An 18,938-nucleotide genomic window follows, 5' to 3' on the forward strand; every position below is an offset into this window, starting at 1 on the left:
TTGAGGTAAGTAGTATTATCATCATTCCTATTTTAGAGCTGAAGCTCTTTAGACTTATATCAAATAATTTGGGTGGATTTACATGGACAGCAACTGCTGAAGAAGTTGTATGAACCAAATCAGACCAAAGCGAAAGTCTGGATTCTTAACTACCGTAAAATATGCAACACGTTTCCTCATTAGCCGATGCCCATTGATGGTCTCCAGCAACAGAACACAGTGTACTGTGCTTTGGGGGGACTTCCCTGCTGGCTCAGGCACAGTGTACTGTGTTTCTCAAATGTATGGGATCTCAGACCTTATACTTTTGTCCAAATTATCTGTGTCCTTCTGGATTAAACAATCCATTCTGCAAATATTCAAATCTTATGCCTTATCTATAATCTCTCAGTACATTATTAAAATGTCTTTGTTTTAAATAGTTCTTTTTTTAAAATCAGAGAAGGGTGTTGCATGGAAGAAAGAAAATCTGAAGGTAGGGCATGGGAAAAATCAGATAGTATTGTGTTTTATTCCATTTGGGTCAGTGCTCCTGTGGGTATTGCTCCCTACCCATTTTCACCCTCCATTCTGTCCCAAGAGGTTGTACTCTGGAATTGCATCCCCTGGGCCACAACATTCCCTGGTTCCAGTTGAGTTTGGCCAAAGGGAGCAAATCGGAGGGCAGGTAGGGAGAGAAATTAGAGTATTTCTTTGCTGGCTTACTTCCATGGTGGGCCATGGCTTTCCAGAGACTGCTCTCCTTTACTGTTAGCTGGAGTTGTTCTTCTACACTACAGTCCTGAATAAGGTGAGCCCATTCTTTTGGCTTCTTCAGCTTTCTGCATATTAGCAGATAATATCAATAGATAGCAGGAGATTTCCTGCGGCTGCTGGCCCTGGACAACTGCCCTCTGATAGTTCCCATTAATCATTCAGACAGACTTTGTTGGCTCCCATTAATCCTGTCCAAGCCTTTTTCAAAAGTGTTTTGTATTTATATTCAATGTCTCTCATTCTCGGTAATATTGGTTGATCCTATATGGCCTGTTTCCATTTACTTAATGGGAACCATCTCATTCTCTTTTATAATCCCCAGTTTCTGAAGGTGGATACTTTTCACAGCCAGAGTTCGATCTAGTCATTTGTGGTTTTTCTGAAGTAAAACAATAGATTCAATGGAGGATGCTTTTACCTAATTTAGGAAAACTATTTTTAAAGGTCCAAAGTTAACTTACCCCAGGAAAAAGTATGTTTGGACCTAAATGAATTAGGCATTATCCAGAAGAGTCAATGGGTACCGACCACAGCGGCCTTATTTGATTGGTTGACATGGCAAAAAAAAAAAAAAAGGGGGAAAAAAAAAGCACCTTGTGCTTTCACTTGTCTCTTGTGATATCTGGTATTAATTGTATTTTCAAATTCCTGAACTCTGTCTATGTTTATCTCTAGAGTATGTTTCTCTTCAGACTTTTTTCCAGACTTATTAAGATATAGCTGGCATTTAACATTGTGCAAGTTTAAGATGAGGGTTTGATACTTGCATATATTGCAAAATGATCACCACAGTCGGTTAGCTAACACCACCATAACTTCACATAATTACCATTTTCTTTTCATTTTGGTGAGCAAATTCGTGATCTGTTATCCTAGTAACTTTCAAGTATATAGGACAGTGTTGTTAATTATAGTTACATTAGATCCTCAGAACATACTCATCTTTTAACTGGTTGTTGTTGTTCAGTCAGTAAGTTGTGTCTGACTCTTTGTGACTCCATGGACTGCAGCACACCAGGCTTCCCTGTCCTCCACTATCTCCTCACTATTTGAGCATCAGTTTGCTCAAATTCATGTCTATTGAGTTGGTGATGCTATCACACCATCTCATCCTCTGCTACCCCCTACTTCTATTGCTTTTGATCTTTTTAAGTACCAGGGTCTTTTCCAATGAGTAACTGGTAACCTATACCATTTGATTGACGTGTCTTCAGTTCCCTGACCCACAGTCCTTGATAACCACCATTTTACTTGTTTCTGTGAGTTTGGCTTTTTTAGATCCCAGATATAAATGATATTACACAAAATTTGGCTTTTATATTATGTTTTAAAATATGTTTCAAATATTGTTTAAAGACAAGCAAGAAGTTGTTGCTCATGGTGTTGGATTAATGGTACTTCCTTGACTCATTTTATTCCATGCAATGTTGAAGGATAAAATAAATATAGAAAAATTGTTTATTAGGCAAGTGTCCGCTCTATTCAAATTATCCACAACTAATTTACATTCGTGTAGCTGTCTTGGCTTTAAAGAATCCACCTACAAAATAGGAGATTCAGGAGATGCAGGTTTGATCCCTGGGTCAGGAAGATCCCCTGGAGGAGGGCATGGCAACCCACTCCAGTATTCTTGGAGAATCCCATGGACTGAGGAGCCTGACAGTCTATAATCCATAGGGTCACAAAGAGCCAAAAAAGACTGAAACAACTGAGCATACATGCAGCTGGATTACAAATAGATTCATATATTTAAAGTGAAATGTCGTATAGAAAAATCAAGAGTTAATACTGAAAAGGTTTGACACCAACATATAGCAAGTTATGAGTCCAGTTTAAGCAGCTGAATTTATTTTTCCAGGAGAAAATACTTTTGTTTTTTTTCTCCACTTGGAATTATCAAGATGCAATTTTCAAGATGCAAGTGGTTAAAAAAAGAAGCAATTGGATGCATGAATAAAAGTTAGAAGAATGGACAATTTGGGCTATATAAAAAGGAAGTGACATTAGTTGAACCTGGGAAAATATAATCTGTAAATTGATGAAAAACTATAATAGCATACCATTCTGACAGAAGGTTTACAATAATGCCTTCTTTAATGTTTTTTCAAGGAATTTGAAAATTTACATTTCTCTTATGGCACTTAAAGTATTAAGTGTTCTATTTTTGTGCAAATAATTACTTTCTAAGAAAATAAGCACCACATGAAGCAAGACTACATCTAAATCATCTTTATATCTTGTAAATGTAACAATTGACTTCTAAAAAATTCTAAAAATGTGATAGGTAAACATAATTTTAGAAATGGAATTAGGAGTTTTGGGCTCCAAAATCACTGCAGATGGTGATTGCAGCCATGAAATTAAAAGACGCTTACTCCTTGGAAGGAAAGTTATGACCAAACTAGACAGCATATTCAAAAGCAGAGACATTACTTTGCCAACAAAGGTTTGTCTAGTCAAGGCTATGGTTTTTCCTGTGGTCATGTATGGATGTGAGAGTTGGACTGTGAGGAAGGCTGAGCGCTGAAGAATTGATGCTTTTGAACTGTGGTGTTGGAGAAGACTCTTGAGAGTCCCTTGGACTGCAAGGAGATCCAACAAGTCCATTCTGAAGGAGATCAGTCCTGAGATTTCTTTGGAAGGAATGATGCTGAAGTTGAAACTCCAGTACTTTGGCCACCTCATGGGAAGAGTTGACTCATTGGAAAAGACTCTGATGCTGGGAGGGATTGAGGGCAGGAGGAGAAGGGGAATGACAGAGGATGAGATGGCTGGGTGGCATCACTGACTCGATGGACATGAGTCTGAGTGAACTCCGGGAGTTGGTGATGGACAGGGAGACCTGGTGTGCTGCGATTCATGGGGTCGCAAAGAGTCGGACATGACTGAGCGACTGAACTGAACTGAACTGAATCCCTTCATACTGATACTGAAAAATTGAGACTCAGAGAATGTTAATGTTTTATTCAAGGTCACAGAACAACAATAGTTACCGAACTGGAATTTGATATCAAGTTTTCTAATTCCTAGGAGAAATCAGTTTCAGTTATAGCATGCTGGATTATTAACTGAGAGAAATAAAGAAATTAATAAGTAAAATAAAAAATAGTGTAAAACTATAAATTATAAAACATTTTCTAAAGTCTGGATATTTGACTAAAACAAAAAGCCTTATAACTAATTGTAGCATTAAAATAACTTCAAATATCTCAGCTATCAGATCAGATCAGATCAGTCACTTAGTCGTGTCTGACTCTTTGCGACCCCATGAATCACAGCACGCCAAGGCCTCCCTGTCCATCACCAACTCCCGGAGTTCACCCAGACTCATGTCCATCGAGTCAGTGATGCCATCCAGCCATCTCATTCTCTGTCATCCCCTTCTCCTCCTGCCCCCAATCCCTCCCAGCATCAGAGTCTTTTCCAATGAGTCAACTCTTCACATGAGGTGGCCAAAGTACTGGAGTTTCAGCTTTAGCATCATTCCCTCCAAAGAAATCCCAGGGCTGATCTCCTTCAGAATGGACTGGTTGGATCTCCTGCAGTCCAAGGGACTCTCAAGAGTCTTCTCCAACACCACAGTTCAAAAGCATCAATTCTTCGGCGCTCAGCCTTCTTCACAGTCCAGCTCTCACATCCATACATGACCATAGGGAAAGCCATAGCCTTGACTAGACAAACCTTTGTTGGCAAAGTAATGTCTCTGCTTTTGAATATGCTATCTAGGCTGGTCATAATGGGTGATCTCAATTCATATTAATGTAAATATAATATATATATAATGCAAATATATAGTCATAGGTAAAAAACTTACTATATAGCAAAATATATTCTACAGTTCAGTTCAGTTCAGTCGCTCAGTCATGTCCGACTCTTTGTGACCCCATGAATCTCAACATGCCAGGCCTCCCTGTCCATCACCAACTCCCGGAGTTCACCCAAATTCATGTCCATCAAGTTGGTGATGCTATCCAGCCATCTCATCCTCTGTCATTCCCCTTCTCCTCCTGCCCCCAGTTCCACCCAGCATCAGGGTCTTTTCCAAAGAGTCAACTCTTCGCATGAGGTGGCCAAAGTATTGGAGTTTCAGCTTTAGCATCAGTCCTTCCAATGAACACCCAGGACTGATTTCCTTTAGGATGGACTGGTTGGACCTCCTTGCAGTCCAAGGGACTCTCAAGAGTCTTCTCCAATACCACAGCTCAAAAGCATCAATTCTTTGGCGCTCAGCTTTCTTCACAGTCCAACTCTCACATCCATACACGACCACTGGAAAAACCATAGCCTTGACTAGATGGACCTTTGTTGGCAAAATAATGTCTCTGCTTTTTAATATGCTATCCAGGTTGATCATAACTTTCCTTCCAAGGAGCAAGTGTCTTTTAATTTCATGGCTGCAGTCACCATATGCAGTGATTTTGGAGCCCAAAAAAATAAAGTCTGACACTATTTCCACTGTTTCCCCATCTATTTCCCATGAAGTGATGGGACCAGATGCCATGATCTTAGTTTTCTTAAAGATGGAAAAATATCCAAGTTGGAATTCCAGCAGGAAAAATTATCTAGGAAAAAATACCATTGCTGATTTTATGTTTATCCACTCATTTTTTAAAATAGCATATAATATAGACCATTTTTGGGGAAATAGAAAATATCTCTATATTAGGTGTTTTCTAGGATATTAATCATTTTAAAACAAGGTTTTCTTAGCATTTATCCATTTAATGTACCTAATTCTATAACATCATTTGAATATTAAGTTATATTTCATCATTTTAAAAGCTCCTTCAAACTTAGTAATTAGTGCCAATAATATTTAATGTTTGATTTAATGTTCATTTTTAATGCCACATTTTATAATAAAAGTGTAAGTGATATAAATCAACAAATGCATTTGTGAGGTCAAAATTATTACATTTGACATATTTATGAGTAATTCTACAGAGATATTGTGCCACTAATCTAAATACCATATTTTAAAGTTCAAGAACATTAAATGATTCTGGTAACCCCCTAAGGGTATATATACTTAAAATGGTCAAGTTAGGTGGAAATGTTAATCTCATAAAGTTATAGACAAAAGATTTGAACATGTGTGCCAAAGCTTTTTTATTAGATATGCTCACAAAGTGAATGTTTTACCACAGTGTAATTTTACATACGAATTACGCACACATACATTTTAATCACAAAGCAATTTTGAAGACTATATTTTAATACAACTTTGAATAGAAAATAAGAATTATTATTAGGCGTAGTAAAATCAACCTGCTACTTCTCAAAAGGGAAGACAGGAGGTTGCCAATTGCTGCCCCAACTCATTCTTAAGAAATTGCTTGCCTCCCTTTTCATTCTTCTTCTCTTGAAAGCCAGAACTTGGGAAAGAGACAGGACCTTAGAGAACGAAAGAGCAGCAAGAGAGAAGGAGCCTGGATTACTGAATGATCATGTAGAATACAGCTGCCTGCCCACCCCCACAGGACCACTTACCTTGCTTTGAACTATGACTTAAGAAAAAGGTCATTTTCTAACTTATTTGAGATGCTATACATTGTGATTTTCTTATTACTGTGATTTGGTCTCTTCACAAAGTAATACAAACAACATACAAAATTGAAAGTGTCAGGAAGTTTGACAAACTGAGTATGGGATAACTGACATCACAAAAAGACATAAAATATATGTTTCCTTGTGAGCAGGTAATAGATCATAAATATCTAGACCACATTTATGAAAAACCAGTCATATGTTCCAAGTTGATCATCAGGCATTTGGTCCTGTCCAAAATGTCCTTGAGACATTTAGTCCACACCAAAAGGTCCTTGAGATTTAGTCCTGTCTAAAACCACTTCGCATAGACCAAATATACTTATAAACATGGGAGATTGCTCTAAATCTCAAGGACCTTTTGGTGTGGACCGAAGTTTTACAGACCAAATATCTCATGGATGCTTTGGAGAGGACCAAAATGTCCTGAAAAGTTCAAATCAGGTCATCAAATTTAAGGCTTCTTGGGACTTGCCTGGTGGATAAGTGCTAAGACTCCCACTGTAGGGACCTGGGTTCTAGCCTTAGTCAGAGAACTAGACCCCACGTGCCACAGCTAAAGTGCTTGCAGCCACATCTAAAGATCTCACATGCTGCAACTAAAAAAACCCTGCATGGAACGTCCAATGTGCCACAACTAAGGCCCAGTGCGGTGAAATAAGTAAATTAATTAACTTAAAAAAAAAGAAGAAAACATGTCTTAAGACTTCTTCTTCACAAGTAAGAAGGCTCAAGTTGAATATATTTAAACTGAGCAAAAACAAAAATTTTATTCTTATGATGATGGATTTCACTGCTGCAAAATTCAAGGCAGATCTGTCAGCGAGCACCATTAAAAGCTATAGCAATGTAAGTGACTAAGTGAAATTCATTATTTCTTCCTTGATCTATACTCACAAGAGATAGGGGGAGAAAAGGTCAAACTTTCATAATGAGCATAGTCACAGCAAAGTTTTTAGATCTGAATCATTTGCAAGTCCCTAAACTAGTTTTATTTTAATGTGACAGGCAAAAATATGCACCATAAAAGTGTAATAATGTATTCATTAGTCTTTTTTATTAGTTTGAGCATATATTTTGAGGAAGTAGACATACTCCTATTGCCTATAAACTGAGATGCACTCCTTTTTAAAGCCATTCATTTGCAGAAAATTTATTGTAATAAAATTAGAAAAGCATGAAAACAATTCAACATGTGCTCCCACAAGGCTAACAAGTTCTAACTAATCCATTTAGTTAAACAATTAGTTTCAGTTTGTAAAATACATAGTGGTTAATCAATTTTTGGCCGATGTGTCATTTTAGACATGCAAAGATGCATTAATAGTGTCATAAAACATGCATAACTAACATCTCCATGGAATGCTTTATGATCTTCTAATTTGCATAAGGTATAAACAGAATGTGTGAGGAGAATGAATATAATAAATGCTAGCTCTTGAGGACTGAGGTCACTTAAAGCATAGCAAATAAAAAGTGGTTTGTCTCATATCCAAGTTTCAACTTTCCTCACACGGGTTATTAATTATATTGTAAGCCATTAAAAAAATAAAATGAGGATGTTACAGAATGCATACTTGTAAAGTAGAAAGCCAAGTAAGTTATGATAATGTGTGTTGTCTGTTAGTATATGAATATTTTTGAAGGTTTGCTTGTGTGTGCTTGCTCAGTGATGCCTGACTCTGTGTAACCCTGTAGACTGTGGCCACCAGGCTCCCTGTCCATGGGATTTTCCAGGTAAAAATACTGGAGTGGGTTGCATTTCTTCCTCAGGGGATCTTCCAAACTCAGGGATCAAGCCTGAGTTTTCTGCTCTGCAGGAGGATTCTTTATTGTTTGGCCATCTGGAAGGCTCTTTTGAATGTTTATTATAGAATATTACGTAGGACAATGGATATATGTAAGGTGCGTAAAACTGGATATAAATTGTTTAAACAGTGACATCCTTAAGCTAGGGCAGCCCAGAGGTGTCAATATCAGGACGTTTCTGCTCAGTAAAAGCTCTAGTTTCACCTTTGGCAGGGGCTATTGTTTTATTCTTGCTACCAAAAAATTAGCACAACAAAACAGCTCTGATCAACAGCTTGACAGACACTAAAATGTGGGTAAGGGAAAGAAGGAAAGCTGTCAATCAAAAACATAGGAGCTATAAGTGATTTCCAAGTTTTAAGTCTTTAGAAGTAGGCTATTGAGACCCTTTAGAGAATTTCCTTGGGTATTTTTGTATGAAAACTCAGTATTTATAGTAGACATTGAGCAACTGCAAAACAGATATAAAAATTGCTGTGAGTGCATTAATAAGAGTGTCTGCATGCTCCTCTTTGGGATGTTAGCTGTTCAGGAAAATCTTTTATCTAGACTGGGACCCAGAACTGAGTGCTTTTATGGCTGTGCACACAGTGTTTTGATAAACAAAAGAAATATGGTTCAAATGAAAAGGAGGCCAAAAAGCAGAAACCGGTTTCTAAGCAATGGCACAAAAATCACAGAGTTCTTATCTTTGGAGGATTGAGAGGAGAAAGAGTTTGAAAGTGCCCCCTAAGGTGCCGAAACATAAAAGCAGGCAGAGTTGTATCAGCCATTTAACAAGTCATTGCCCAGGTGGAAATTTCATGGTGTCTAGTCCGTTCAGACAGAAAAGGCAGAGAAGAGTTCTTGCTTCATGGAATAACAATGGAGTAGGATACAAGAAGATTAGCAAACCTTGCACTACGAAAAAATAAGAATTCAAGAGGAATCAAATCCTACCAAAATTATGAATATCCTAAATTTCTTACCTAGCGAACCTTTAAAAATGATCTCTAGAGAGAAAATAACATCATGAAAGGTTCTATTCACTGAATAAAAGTACCTAGAATCTAGAAAATGCACACCAGATAAACAGTATCTTCTGTGCAGTGCTTCTCAAAGTGTGGTTCTCAGGAGGACCACCAGCATAAGCTTTGCTGGAAACCCATTAGAAATGAAAATCTCAGCAGAACTCAGAACCTGCCAAGTAAGAAACTCCCATAATCTGCATTTTAATAAACCGTACAGGTGATTCTAATGTACACAAAGTTTAAGGACCACCAGCATAAGCTTTGCTGGAAACCCATTAGAAATAAAAATCTCAGCAGAACTCAGAACCTGCCAAGTAAGAAACTGGGAGTGGGCTCCATAATCTGCATTTTAGTAAGCCTTATAGGTGATTCCAATGTACACTAAGTTAAGGAACATTGCTCTATGGAATATTGCCTTACTCTTTCTGGGTTGGTAACAAAATGTACAAGTTATTTCCTTTCAGTGCTCTGTTTCAAAGCTTTTTGTTCTCATTAAAATGCAATTCTCATCTAATAAAATAAAAAAAAATTATTCAGATGGAAATGAAATGCACATAATATGATTCCTAGTAATTTTCCAAGAAACATTGAAAGTCTTTAATGAACCTAGGAACCCTCATTATGAGATTATTGACACTGTGGCCTCATGGTGATGACTCAGAGAGAGACTGCCCAGTTTAAGATTTAATTAACAAACACCATGGACCTTAATCTACTAAAGCTGATCTAGCACTGATCCTGCTGAAAAACCAGACTGCCTGTCACAGGGACCAAAACTGAGTCCCCGTTATGATGGAACCATACTTCAAAAGACCAACCAGTCAGTCGGTAGCCAGTTGGCAGGTGATATTCCAGCAGGGTGGCATACTTTGTAAGGATCTGCCACTGTTCTTCAGAATGGAGGATGTGCAGCTGATCACAGACCTCTGTATGGCATTGTCTCCCAACTAGGAAAAATTCATGAGTCTACTAACCAATGGGTAAATGTAGAAGTAGTCACACGTAGCATCTGCACACAGCATCCGTGGGGGAGTTCGTGCTTCCCATTCATGCAATGCTTGGATCCTGTTACTGAATAGAACAGAGATACACAGCAAAGATACCATTTATTAAAAACTATAGCCGTTACCTGGGTGCTTTAAGCTCCTTATGTTCAGGGAACAGTAGGCAAGAATGGAGTTGCTATCTTGCCAGGGCTAAGGGATCTTGAGAGTTGAGGGAAGAATGTACCTGATATAGGCAGGAAGGGAAAAAAGAAAGAACCTGGTGACTTGCTTGGTGCTGCTTTGAACACCCTTGTCTAGTTGTGACTGTAAATATCAGGTACAATAACCGTAATCTTAGGAAGATACGGTGATCAGGGTTGAGATTCCTTATGAGATTCCTTATTCCTAAATCTCTATAGGTGAGATCATGAGGTGTTAATAAAATTTAAAAAGAAGACATAAAACATTAAGGAAATAAAAAGACATGAGACATAAGACAAAAGAAAAGGAAATAACCAAGAAGACACAAATAAAATTGGAAAGAAATCTAGGACAATATTTCATACATAATGAAAGCATCTAACAAATCGATAAATTCCTGGATAAAAGTGATTCAAGAAGAAGCAGAAAATAAGAATCCATCAAAAACAATTACAAAAATAGAAATACTAAACAATGAAAAACTTAATATTTAATTCAACACATATATTCTATGAAACATTCACAGAAATGTCAGTATTTAACTTATGTGTATATTACTCTGAGATATAGAAAAAGAGAGAAATTATAATTCATTTAATGAAGCATTCAAATCAAAAATGGTATGACAAAATTTCAACCAGTTTCACTTATGGCAAAGATGTTGTCCATTAATAAAATATGAGCAAATTAAATTCAGCAATGTATTTTTAATTGGGATTTTAAGTGTTTGTTTAATAGCTGGAATGGGAGGATATTTTACTATGGTAAAACATTAACGTAACATATAATGTTAATTAAAAGAGAAATATAAACATAAAAATAAATCAGATGTGATAATAAAGAACATTATAAAATCAAATACACACAGGCATCATTTTTTTTATTATCAATCAATTGGGTTATATTTTCTTTTTTTTTAAGTTTTATTTTATTTTATTTTTTAACTTTACAATATTGTATTGGTTTTGCCATATAGCAACATGAATCCACCACATCATTTTAAACTCAGAAAACTTAGGAATATGAGAACATTTTTTAATTTGAAAATAGGGATATATCAAAATACATGTCAAAAAATTCTGTGAAACTTAATAAACAAAACAAGAATGATAATCATCATCATTACTCTTTATAATTTTATGAAAATTTAAGGCAGTGTAAATAAGATAAATAAAACAAAACGATTTGGGACAAAGAAATAAAAATATAAATATATAATTGTTTTATTTGTCTACACAGAAATTAAAGAGTGGCACAGAGGTTACAGCATCTGCCTGCAACGTGGGAGACCTGGGTTCGATCCCTGGGTAGGGAAGATCCCCTGGAGAAGGAAATGGCAATCCACTCCAGTATTCTTTCCTGGAGAATCCCATGGAGGGAGTAGCCTGGTAGGCTACAGTCTATGGGGTCGCAAAGAGTCAGACATGACTGAGCGACTTCACTTTCACTTTATAAACAATTAACAGTAAATAAACTTAGAAAATTTACCTGGTATAGATCAATGTAGAAAATCAGTAACATTTATATACACAGCCAAAACCATTTTGACAATGGAATTAAAAATGTAATATCAATAAGTGTAAAAACAAAAGACATAAACATTCTGAATTTGGTCCGGCAAAACAGAAACCCTTTAGAAAAAGTATAATAGTTATTGTCTTAGTCAGTTTGGGTTATTGTAAATACCATTGACTGAGTGGCCTATAAACAACGGAAATTTACTTCTCATAATTCTGAAGGCTCAAGTCTGAGATCAGGGAGCCAACAGGAGTGAAGAAGGGCCCTCTTCCATGTTGCAGACTTGTCTGTGTATTCTTAAAGGGCAGAAGGGACTGGGGAGCTGTATGGGATGTATAATACAAGAGCACTAATCTCACTCATGAAAGCTCCACCCTCATGTCTAATCACCCCAAAGGCCTCACTCCTAATACTATCACCTTTGATAGGTTAGGATTTTAACCCATTTGGGGAGGACAAAAACATCAAGATCATCAGTTCAGTTGTTCAGTTACTCATTCATGTTTGACTCTTTGTGACCGCATGAATTGCAGCACACCAGGCCTCCCTGTCCATCACCAAATCCAGGAGTTCACCCAAACTTATGTCCACTGAGTCCGTGATGCCATCCAACCATCTCATCCTCTGTCGTCCCCTTCTCCTCCTGCCCTCAATCCTTCCCAGCATCAGGGTCTTTTCAAATGAGTCAGCTCTTCTCATCAGGTGGTCAAAGTATTGAAGTTTCAGCTTCAACATCAGTCCTTCCAATGAACAACCAGGACTGATCCCCTTTAGGACAGACTTGGTGGATCTCCTTGCAATCCAAGAGATTTGCAAGAGTCTTCTCCAACACCACAGTTCAAAAGCATCAATTCTTCAGCAATCAGCTTTCTTTATAGTCCAACTCTCACATCCATACATGACTAATGGAAAAGCCATAGCCTTGACTAGATGGACCTTTGTTGATGAAGTAATGTCTCTGCTTTTTAATATGCTATCTAGGTTGGTCATAACTTTCCTTCCAAGGAGTAAGCGTCTTTTAATTTCATGGCTTCAATCACCATCTGCAGTGATTTTGGAGCCCAAAAATACAAAGTCAGCCACTATTTCTACTGTTTCCCCATCTATTTGCCACGAAATGATGGGACTGGATGCCATGATCTTTGTTTTCTGAATGTTGAGCTTTAAGCCAACTGTTTCACTCTCCTCTTTCACTTTCATCGAGAGGGTCTTTAGTTCTTCACTCTCTGCCATAAGGGTGGTGGCATCTGCATATCTAAGGTTATTGATATTTCTCCTGGCAATTTTGATTCCAGCTTATGCTTCCTCCAGCCCAGCCTTTCTCATGATGTACTCTGCATAGAAGTTAAATAAGCAGGGTGACAATATACAGCCTTGATGTACTCTTTTTCCTATTTGGAACCAGTCTGTTGGTCCATGCCCAGTTCTAACAGTTGTTTCCTGACCTGCATACAGGTTTCTCAAGAGGCAGGTCAGGTGGTCTGGTATTCCCATCTCTTTCAGAATTTTCCAGTTTATTGTGATCCACACAAAGGCTTTGGCATAGTCAATAAAGCAGAAATAGATGTTTTTCTGGCACTCTCTTGCTTTTTCAATGATCCAGTGGATGTTGGCAATTTGATCTCTGGTTTCTCTGCCTTTCCTAAAACCAGCTTGAACATCTGGATGTTCACTGTTCACGTATTTCTGAAGCCTGGCTTGGAGAATTTTGAGCATGACTTTACTAGTGTGTGAGATTAAGATCATAGTAGCTGTCAAAAAAACATAAAATACCATATGATATCACTTACACATAGAATCAAAAAATAAAAGATATGAATGAACTTATTTTCAAAACATAAATAGACTCACATACATAAAAAACAAGACTGTGGCTATCAAAGGGGAATGCTATGGGGAGGGATAAATTAAAAGTTTGGGATTAACAGATGCACACTATTGTATATAAAGTAGAAAACAACAAGGGCCTACTGCATAGCACAGGGAACTACATTAAATATCATAATAAGCTTTAATGGAAAAGAATCTGAAAAAGAATATATATATATATATATATATATATATATATATAAGTTATTGGCTATACATCTAAAACTCACACAGCATTGTAAATCAACTATACTTCAATAAAAAAAGAAAAACAGAAACAAACAAAACATAAAACAAAACCCACATGGAGAACAATTTCTTTTAATGAAAGGAAGTTAGGATTCCTAAGATGAGAGTTCTTGGTCACATGAACTACAAATGCAGTACAGTATTTAAAATTCCTAAAGTTTTGTTTTTTTTTTTTTTAAATAAGACTTACCAACTGGTCCTAAAACATAGAGGTATGAGCAGATGTGAAAATAATAACCAAGGAAAATTTAAGATTAATAAAGAAGGATTTCCTTATCAGCTGATAAGATTTACTATGGTTATTAATTGCATATGATGATAGTAAGCATAAAACAGTCAAGAGTTAAAAATTATGGAAACTATATTTACAATAATTTGACAACAATACCAAACAAGACATTGGTACTATTAAATTGTGTTGTGGCAAATTTTTTTTTCTAATTTTATTTTATTTTTAAACTTTACATAATTGTATTAGTTTTGCCTTTAAAGATAAAGTTATTCCATGGACAGAGGAACCTAGCAGGCAACCGTCCATAGGGTCCTAGAATTGAATATGACTGAGCATGCACGCATGTTTGCATACCTATATCTAATGCCATATCATTTAATCTCAATTTCAAATCATTTTAAGACACAGAAAGACAAAATGGAAAAGAGGAAGCTGAAAAGTTTTTAGAAGATAATATAGATGAATGTTCTTATAATACCAGGAAAAATGATTGCTAAATTGGACCACATTAAAATTTGAAATGTTTGACTATTTTAAGATGTCATAAGTTACATTTAAAAGTTAAACCACAATTTAAAAATATTGCAATGGACATATGTATAAGCATTACTAGTCACAATATATAATAAACCTCAGCAAATTAATCAGATCAGATCAGATCAGTCGCTCCGTTGTGTCCAACTCTTCACGACCCCATGAATCACAGCACACCAGGCCTCCTTGTCCATCACCAACTCCCAGAGTTCACTCAGACTCACGTCCATCAACTTGGTGATGCCATCCAGCCATCTCATCCTCTGTCGTCCCCTTATCCTCCTGCCCCCAATCCCTCCCAGCATCAGGGTCTTTTCCAAGGAGTCAACTCTTCGCATAAGGTGGCCTAAGTACTGGAATTTCAGCTTCAGCATCATTCCCTCCAAAGAAATCCCAGGGCTGATCTCCTTCAGAATGGACTTGTTGGATCTCCTTGCAGTCCAAGGGACTCTCAAGAGTCTTCTCCAACACCACAGTTCAAAAGCATCAATTCTTCGGTGCTCAGCCTTCTTCACAGTCCAACTCTCACATTCATACATGACCACTGGAAAAACCATAGCCTTGACTAGACGAACCTTTGTTGGCAAAGTAATGTCTCTGCTTTTGAATATGCTATCTAGGTTGGTCATAACTTTCCTTCCAAGGAGGAAGCGTCTTTTAATTTCATGGCTGCAGTCACCATCTGCAGTGATTTTGGAGCCCAGAAAAATAGTCTGACACTGTTTCCACTGTTTCCTCATCTATTTCCCATGAAGTGATGGGACTGGATGCCATGATCTTCGTTTTCTGAATGTTGAGCTTTAAGCCAACTTTTTCTCTCTCCACTTTCACTTTCATCAAGAGGCTCTTTAGTTCCTCTTCACTTTCTGCCATAAGGGTGGTGTCATCTGCATATCTGAGGTTATTGATATTTCTCTCGGCAATCTTGATTCCAGCTTGTGTTTCTTCCAGTCCAGCATTTCTGATGATGTACTCTGCATGTAAATTAAATAAACAGGGTGACAATATACAGCCTTGACGTACTTCTTTTCCTATTTGGAACCAGTCTGCTGTTCCATGTCCAGTTCTAACTGTTGCTTCCTGACCTGCATACAAATTTCTCAAGAGGCAGATCAGGTGGTCTGGTATTCCCATCTCTTTCAGAATTTTCCAGTTTATTGTGATGCACACAGTCAAAGGCATTGGCATAGTCAATAAAGCAGAAATAGATGTTTTTCTGGAACTTAAAGACAAATGACGTAAAAAAAAAAAAACTGGAAAAAGTCTATGAATAGGCAATTCGAACCATAGAAGTCAGTCTGGGCAATTAACGGACAGCAAAAGGCAAATCAACAGAACTGTGGTAGGTGTGGCTCAGCTGGTAAAGAATCCACCTGCAATGTTTGTGACCTGGGTTCGATCCCTGGGTTGGGAAGATCCCCTGCAGAATGGAAAGGCTACCCACTCCAGTAGTCTGGCCTGGAGAATTCCATGGACTGTATAGTCCATGGGGTCGCAAAGAGTCAAACACGACTGAACAACTTTCACTTCACTTCAAAGATGAGAAGGCCCCAATCCCTAGAATCTCTTTGCATTACATGGCAAAAAGGACTTAGCAGATGTGATTAAGGGTATGAGCCTCATGATAGTGACAGCAGTTTGGATTATCTAGGTAGGTTCAACCCAATCAAATGAGTTCCCAAAGCACAGAACCTCTCTAGCTGGAACAAGAGAGGTAAGGTCTAAAGAGAAGTCTGAGAAATTCTAAGTGAGCTGGGATGGCCCCACCACTGCTTGGGGGGAACCACATGGGGCAACTGAGAGGAAAGGCAGGCAACCTCTCAGAGCAAAGCCTGGTCCCTGGCTCACAGCCAGACGGAAAAAAGAAACCTGGATTAGGCCAACACCATGACTGAGTTTACAAATGGAATCGTCCAGAGAATCTAGGGAAAAAAAGAAAACATAGACGTGCATACAGCTCGATTTTTCCCATGAATGATTTTAAACACAAAACAAGCTTAGACACATTATTCCCAGGCTTCTGATCTACAAAACTGTGACACAATAAATGGTTGTTATTTTAACCCCCTAGATTTGTGGTAATTTGTTATCGTAGCAATAGGAAACCAATATTGGCATATGCATACTTCCATGTGTAACATGCATAGTAGTGGGAAGTTGCTGTATAGTACAGGGAGCTCAGCTTGGTGCTCTGTGATGACCTAGAGGGGTGGGATGGGGAGATGGGAGGGAGAGAGGCTCAAAGAGGAGAGGATATTTGTATATGTATAACTGATCCACTTTGTTGTACAGCAGAAACTAATACAGCATTGTAAAGTGATTATACTCCAACTAAAAAATTGAATACTAATACAGCAGCAATGAAATATTTCCTACCCATTAGCACGGCCAAGATCAAACAAGTATTGATGGAGATGTGAGAAACAGGAACATATACACAACTATTGTTTTGGTAGGAGTGTAAGTTTTTATGGTGGTCCTGTGGAAAACAACTGGTCTCTATCTGGTTAATTGAACATGTGCATACCTTTGGACCCACAGATTCTACTTCTAGATATCTGTCCTAGAGATGAGTGCTCATGGAGACATGCATTAGATTACATTTTTAATTTGCAATAATTATAAAGATAAAAAATGGATAAAAACCTAATGATCATTTATTAAAACATAATGAAGGGCTACCCTAGTGTTTGAGAATCTGCCTGCCCATGCAGGAGACATGGGTTCAATCCCTGGTCCAGAAAGACATGCCACGGAGCAGCTAAGTCTGCATGCCCCAACTACTGAGCCTGTGCTCTGCAGCCTGGGAGTTGCGACTACTGAGCCATGTGCCACTAGTACTAAAGCCTGCAAGCCCAGAGCCCTTTCTCTGGAACAAGAGAAGCCACAGCAATGAGAAGTTTGCCCACCATAGCTAGAGAAAAAGCCTGAGCAGCAACGAAGACCCAACGCAAACAAAAATAAATAAATAGATAAAGTTATTTCTTAAAAAATTTAATAAAAAAGTAAATGGTTTATTCATTTAATGGAATCCTAGGCAACAATTATGACTGTTTTTCATCTCATATAATAATAATAATTAGAAGATAAAAAATATTTAACAGTTTTAGTTCTTACTCCATAGAAGGCAGTATTCTAATTACCTAACATATAATATCTCTTTTTGTCTTCACAGCTATTTGATGTAGGAACAATAGTTATCCCGATGAAAAGATGGGAAAACCAAGACGAGCAGAGATCATCAGCAATAAGGACACCAGGTTAACCATTTATATTGTAGTTCATGTGAATGATGCCCCATAGCCTCGAGCAGTATATGAAACATGTTGTGCTATGTGGATGACTTGAAGTAAATATAGTTTATCAACATTAGAACCGGGACTCTATCCCAAGCAGTATGACTCCAGAATTCTTGCTCTTAGCTAATATATTGCTATTACTTTCACTATCCAGCTATTAAGGCTCTGCTATATTCCAGGCATTGTGTGAATGCCTCACAACATCATAAGAAGTGGATCAATAAGGACTTTGCATGTTCAAATATGCAGTCCAGGGCAGGAGTGGGATAAATATATGGTCATAGCATAAAGTAATGATGTTCAGAAAGGGATGCCCTGGGTATAATGGCAGGCGAGGGACACCAATTTAGGCACAAGTGGAGGAATGAAGAAAGCCTAAAATAAAAGACACTGAAAACAGTTCCAGTAAAAAGGTAGTTTCATAGCAGATGAAAAAATGCCCAGGAAGGGTCCATTCTCAGAGACAGAGAAATAGAGAACCATGAAAGCTTGTGTTCCTTATAGAATGCTTTATATACATCCAATACTTTCATTAAAAATTAAAGTCTCATCAGATCCTTGCCTACAGATGTCACAATGAATGGCACAGAATGTCAAAAGGCCATATATGACATTCAAATGAGATGCCTACTGAAGACTTACAGAAAGGCTACAATCTCAAACTTGGCCATTACCAAGGCTCTTTTTTTATTAGTTCACTTCAGTTCAGTTTAGTCGCTCAGTCTTGTCCAACTCTTTGTGACCCCATGAATCGCAGCATGCCAGGCCTCCCTGTCCATCACCAACTCCCGGAGTTCACTCAAACTCATGTCCATCGAGTTGGTGATGCCATCCAGCCATTTCATCTTCTGTCATCCCCTTCTCCTCCTGCCCCCAATCCCTCCCAACATCAGAGTCTTTTCCAATGAGTCAACTCTTTGCATGAGGT

The 18,938-nt window shown here is 37.7% G+C and overlaps 1 long non-coding RNA gene across 1 annotated transcript in view; it reads right to left on the minus strand.

Moving 5' to 3' along the window:
- Positions 1-5,852: 5,852 nt before the first annotated feature.
- The window catches only part of LOC113878990, a 230,123-nt gene continuing 217,037 nt past the window's right edge, over positions 5,853-18,938 (minus strand). The window contains exons 2-3 of the long non-coding RNA XR_003507174.1: positions 10,097-10,193; positions 5,853-6,150 (exon numbers count right to left, since the gene is read on the minus strand). This is a non-coding gene — a long non-coding RNA (uncharacterized LOC113878990). The remainder of the gene's footprint in view (positions 6,151-10,096; positions 10,194-18,938) is intronic.

This window comes from Bos indicus x Bos taurus, chromosome 20 (assembly GCF_003369695.1).
Source record: "Bos indicus x Bos taurus breed Angus x Brahman F1 hybrid chromosome 20, Bos_hybrid_MaternalHap_v2.0, whole genome shotgun sequence".
NCBI classification, from domain to species: domain Eukaryota; kingdom Metazoa; phylum Chordata; class Mammalia; order Artiodactyla; family Bovidae; genus Bos; species Bos indicus x Bos taurus.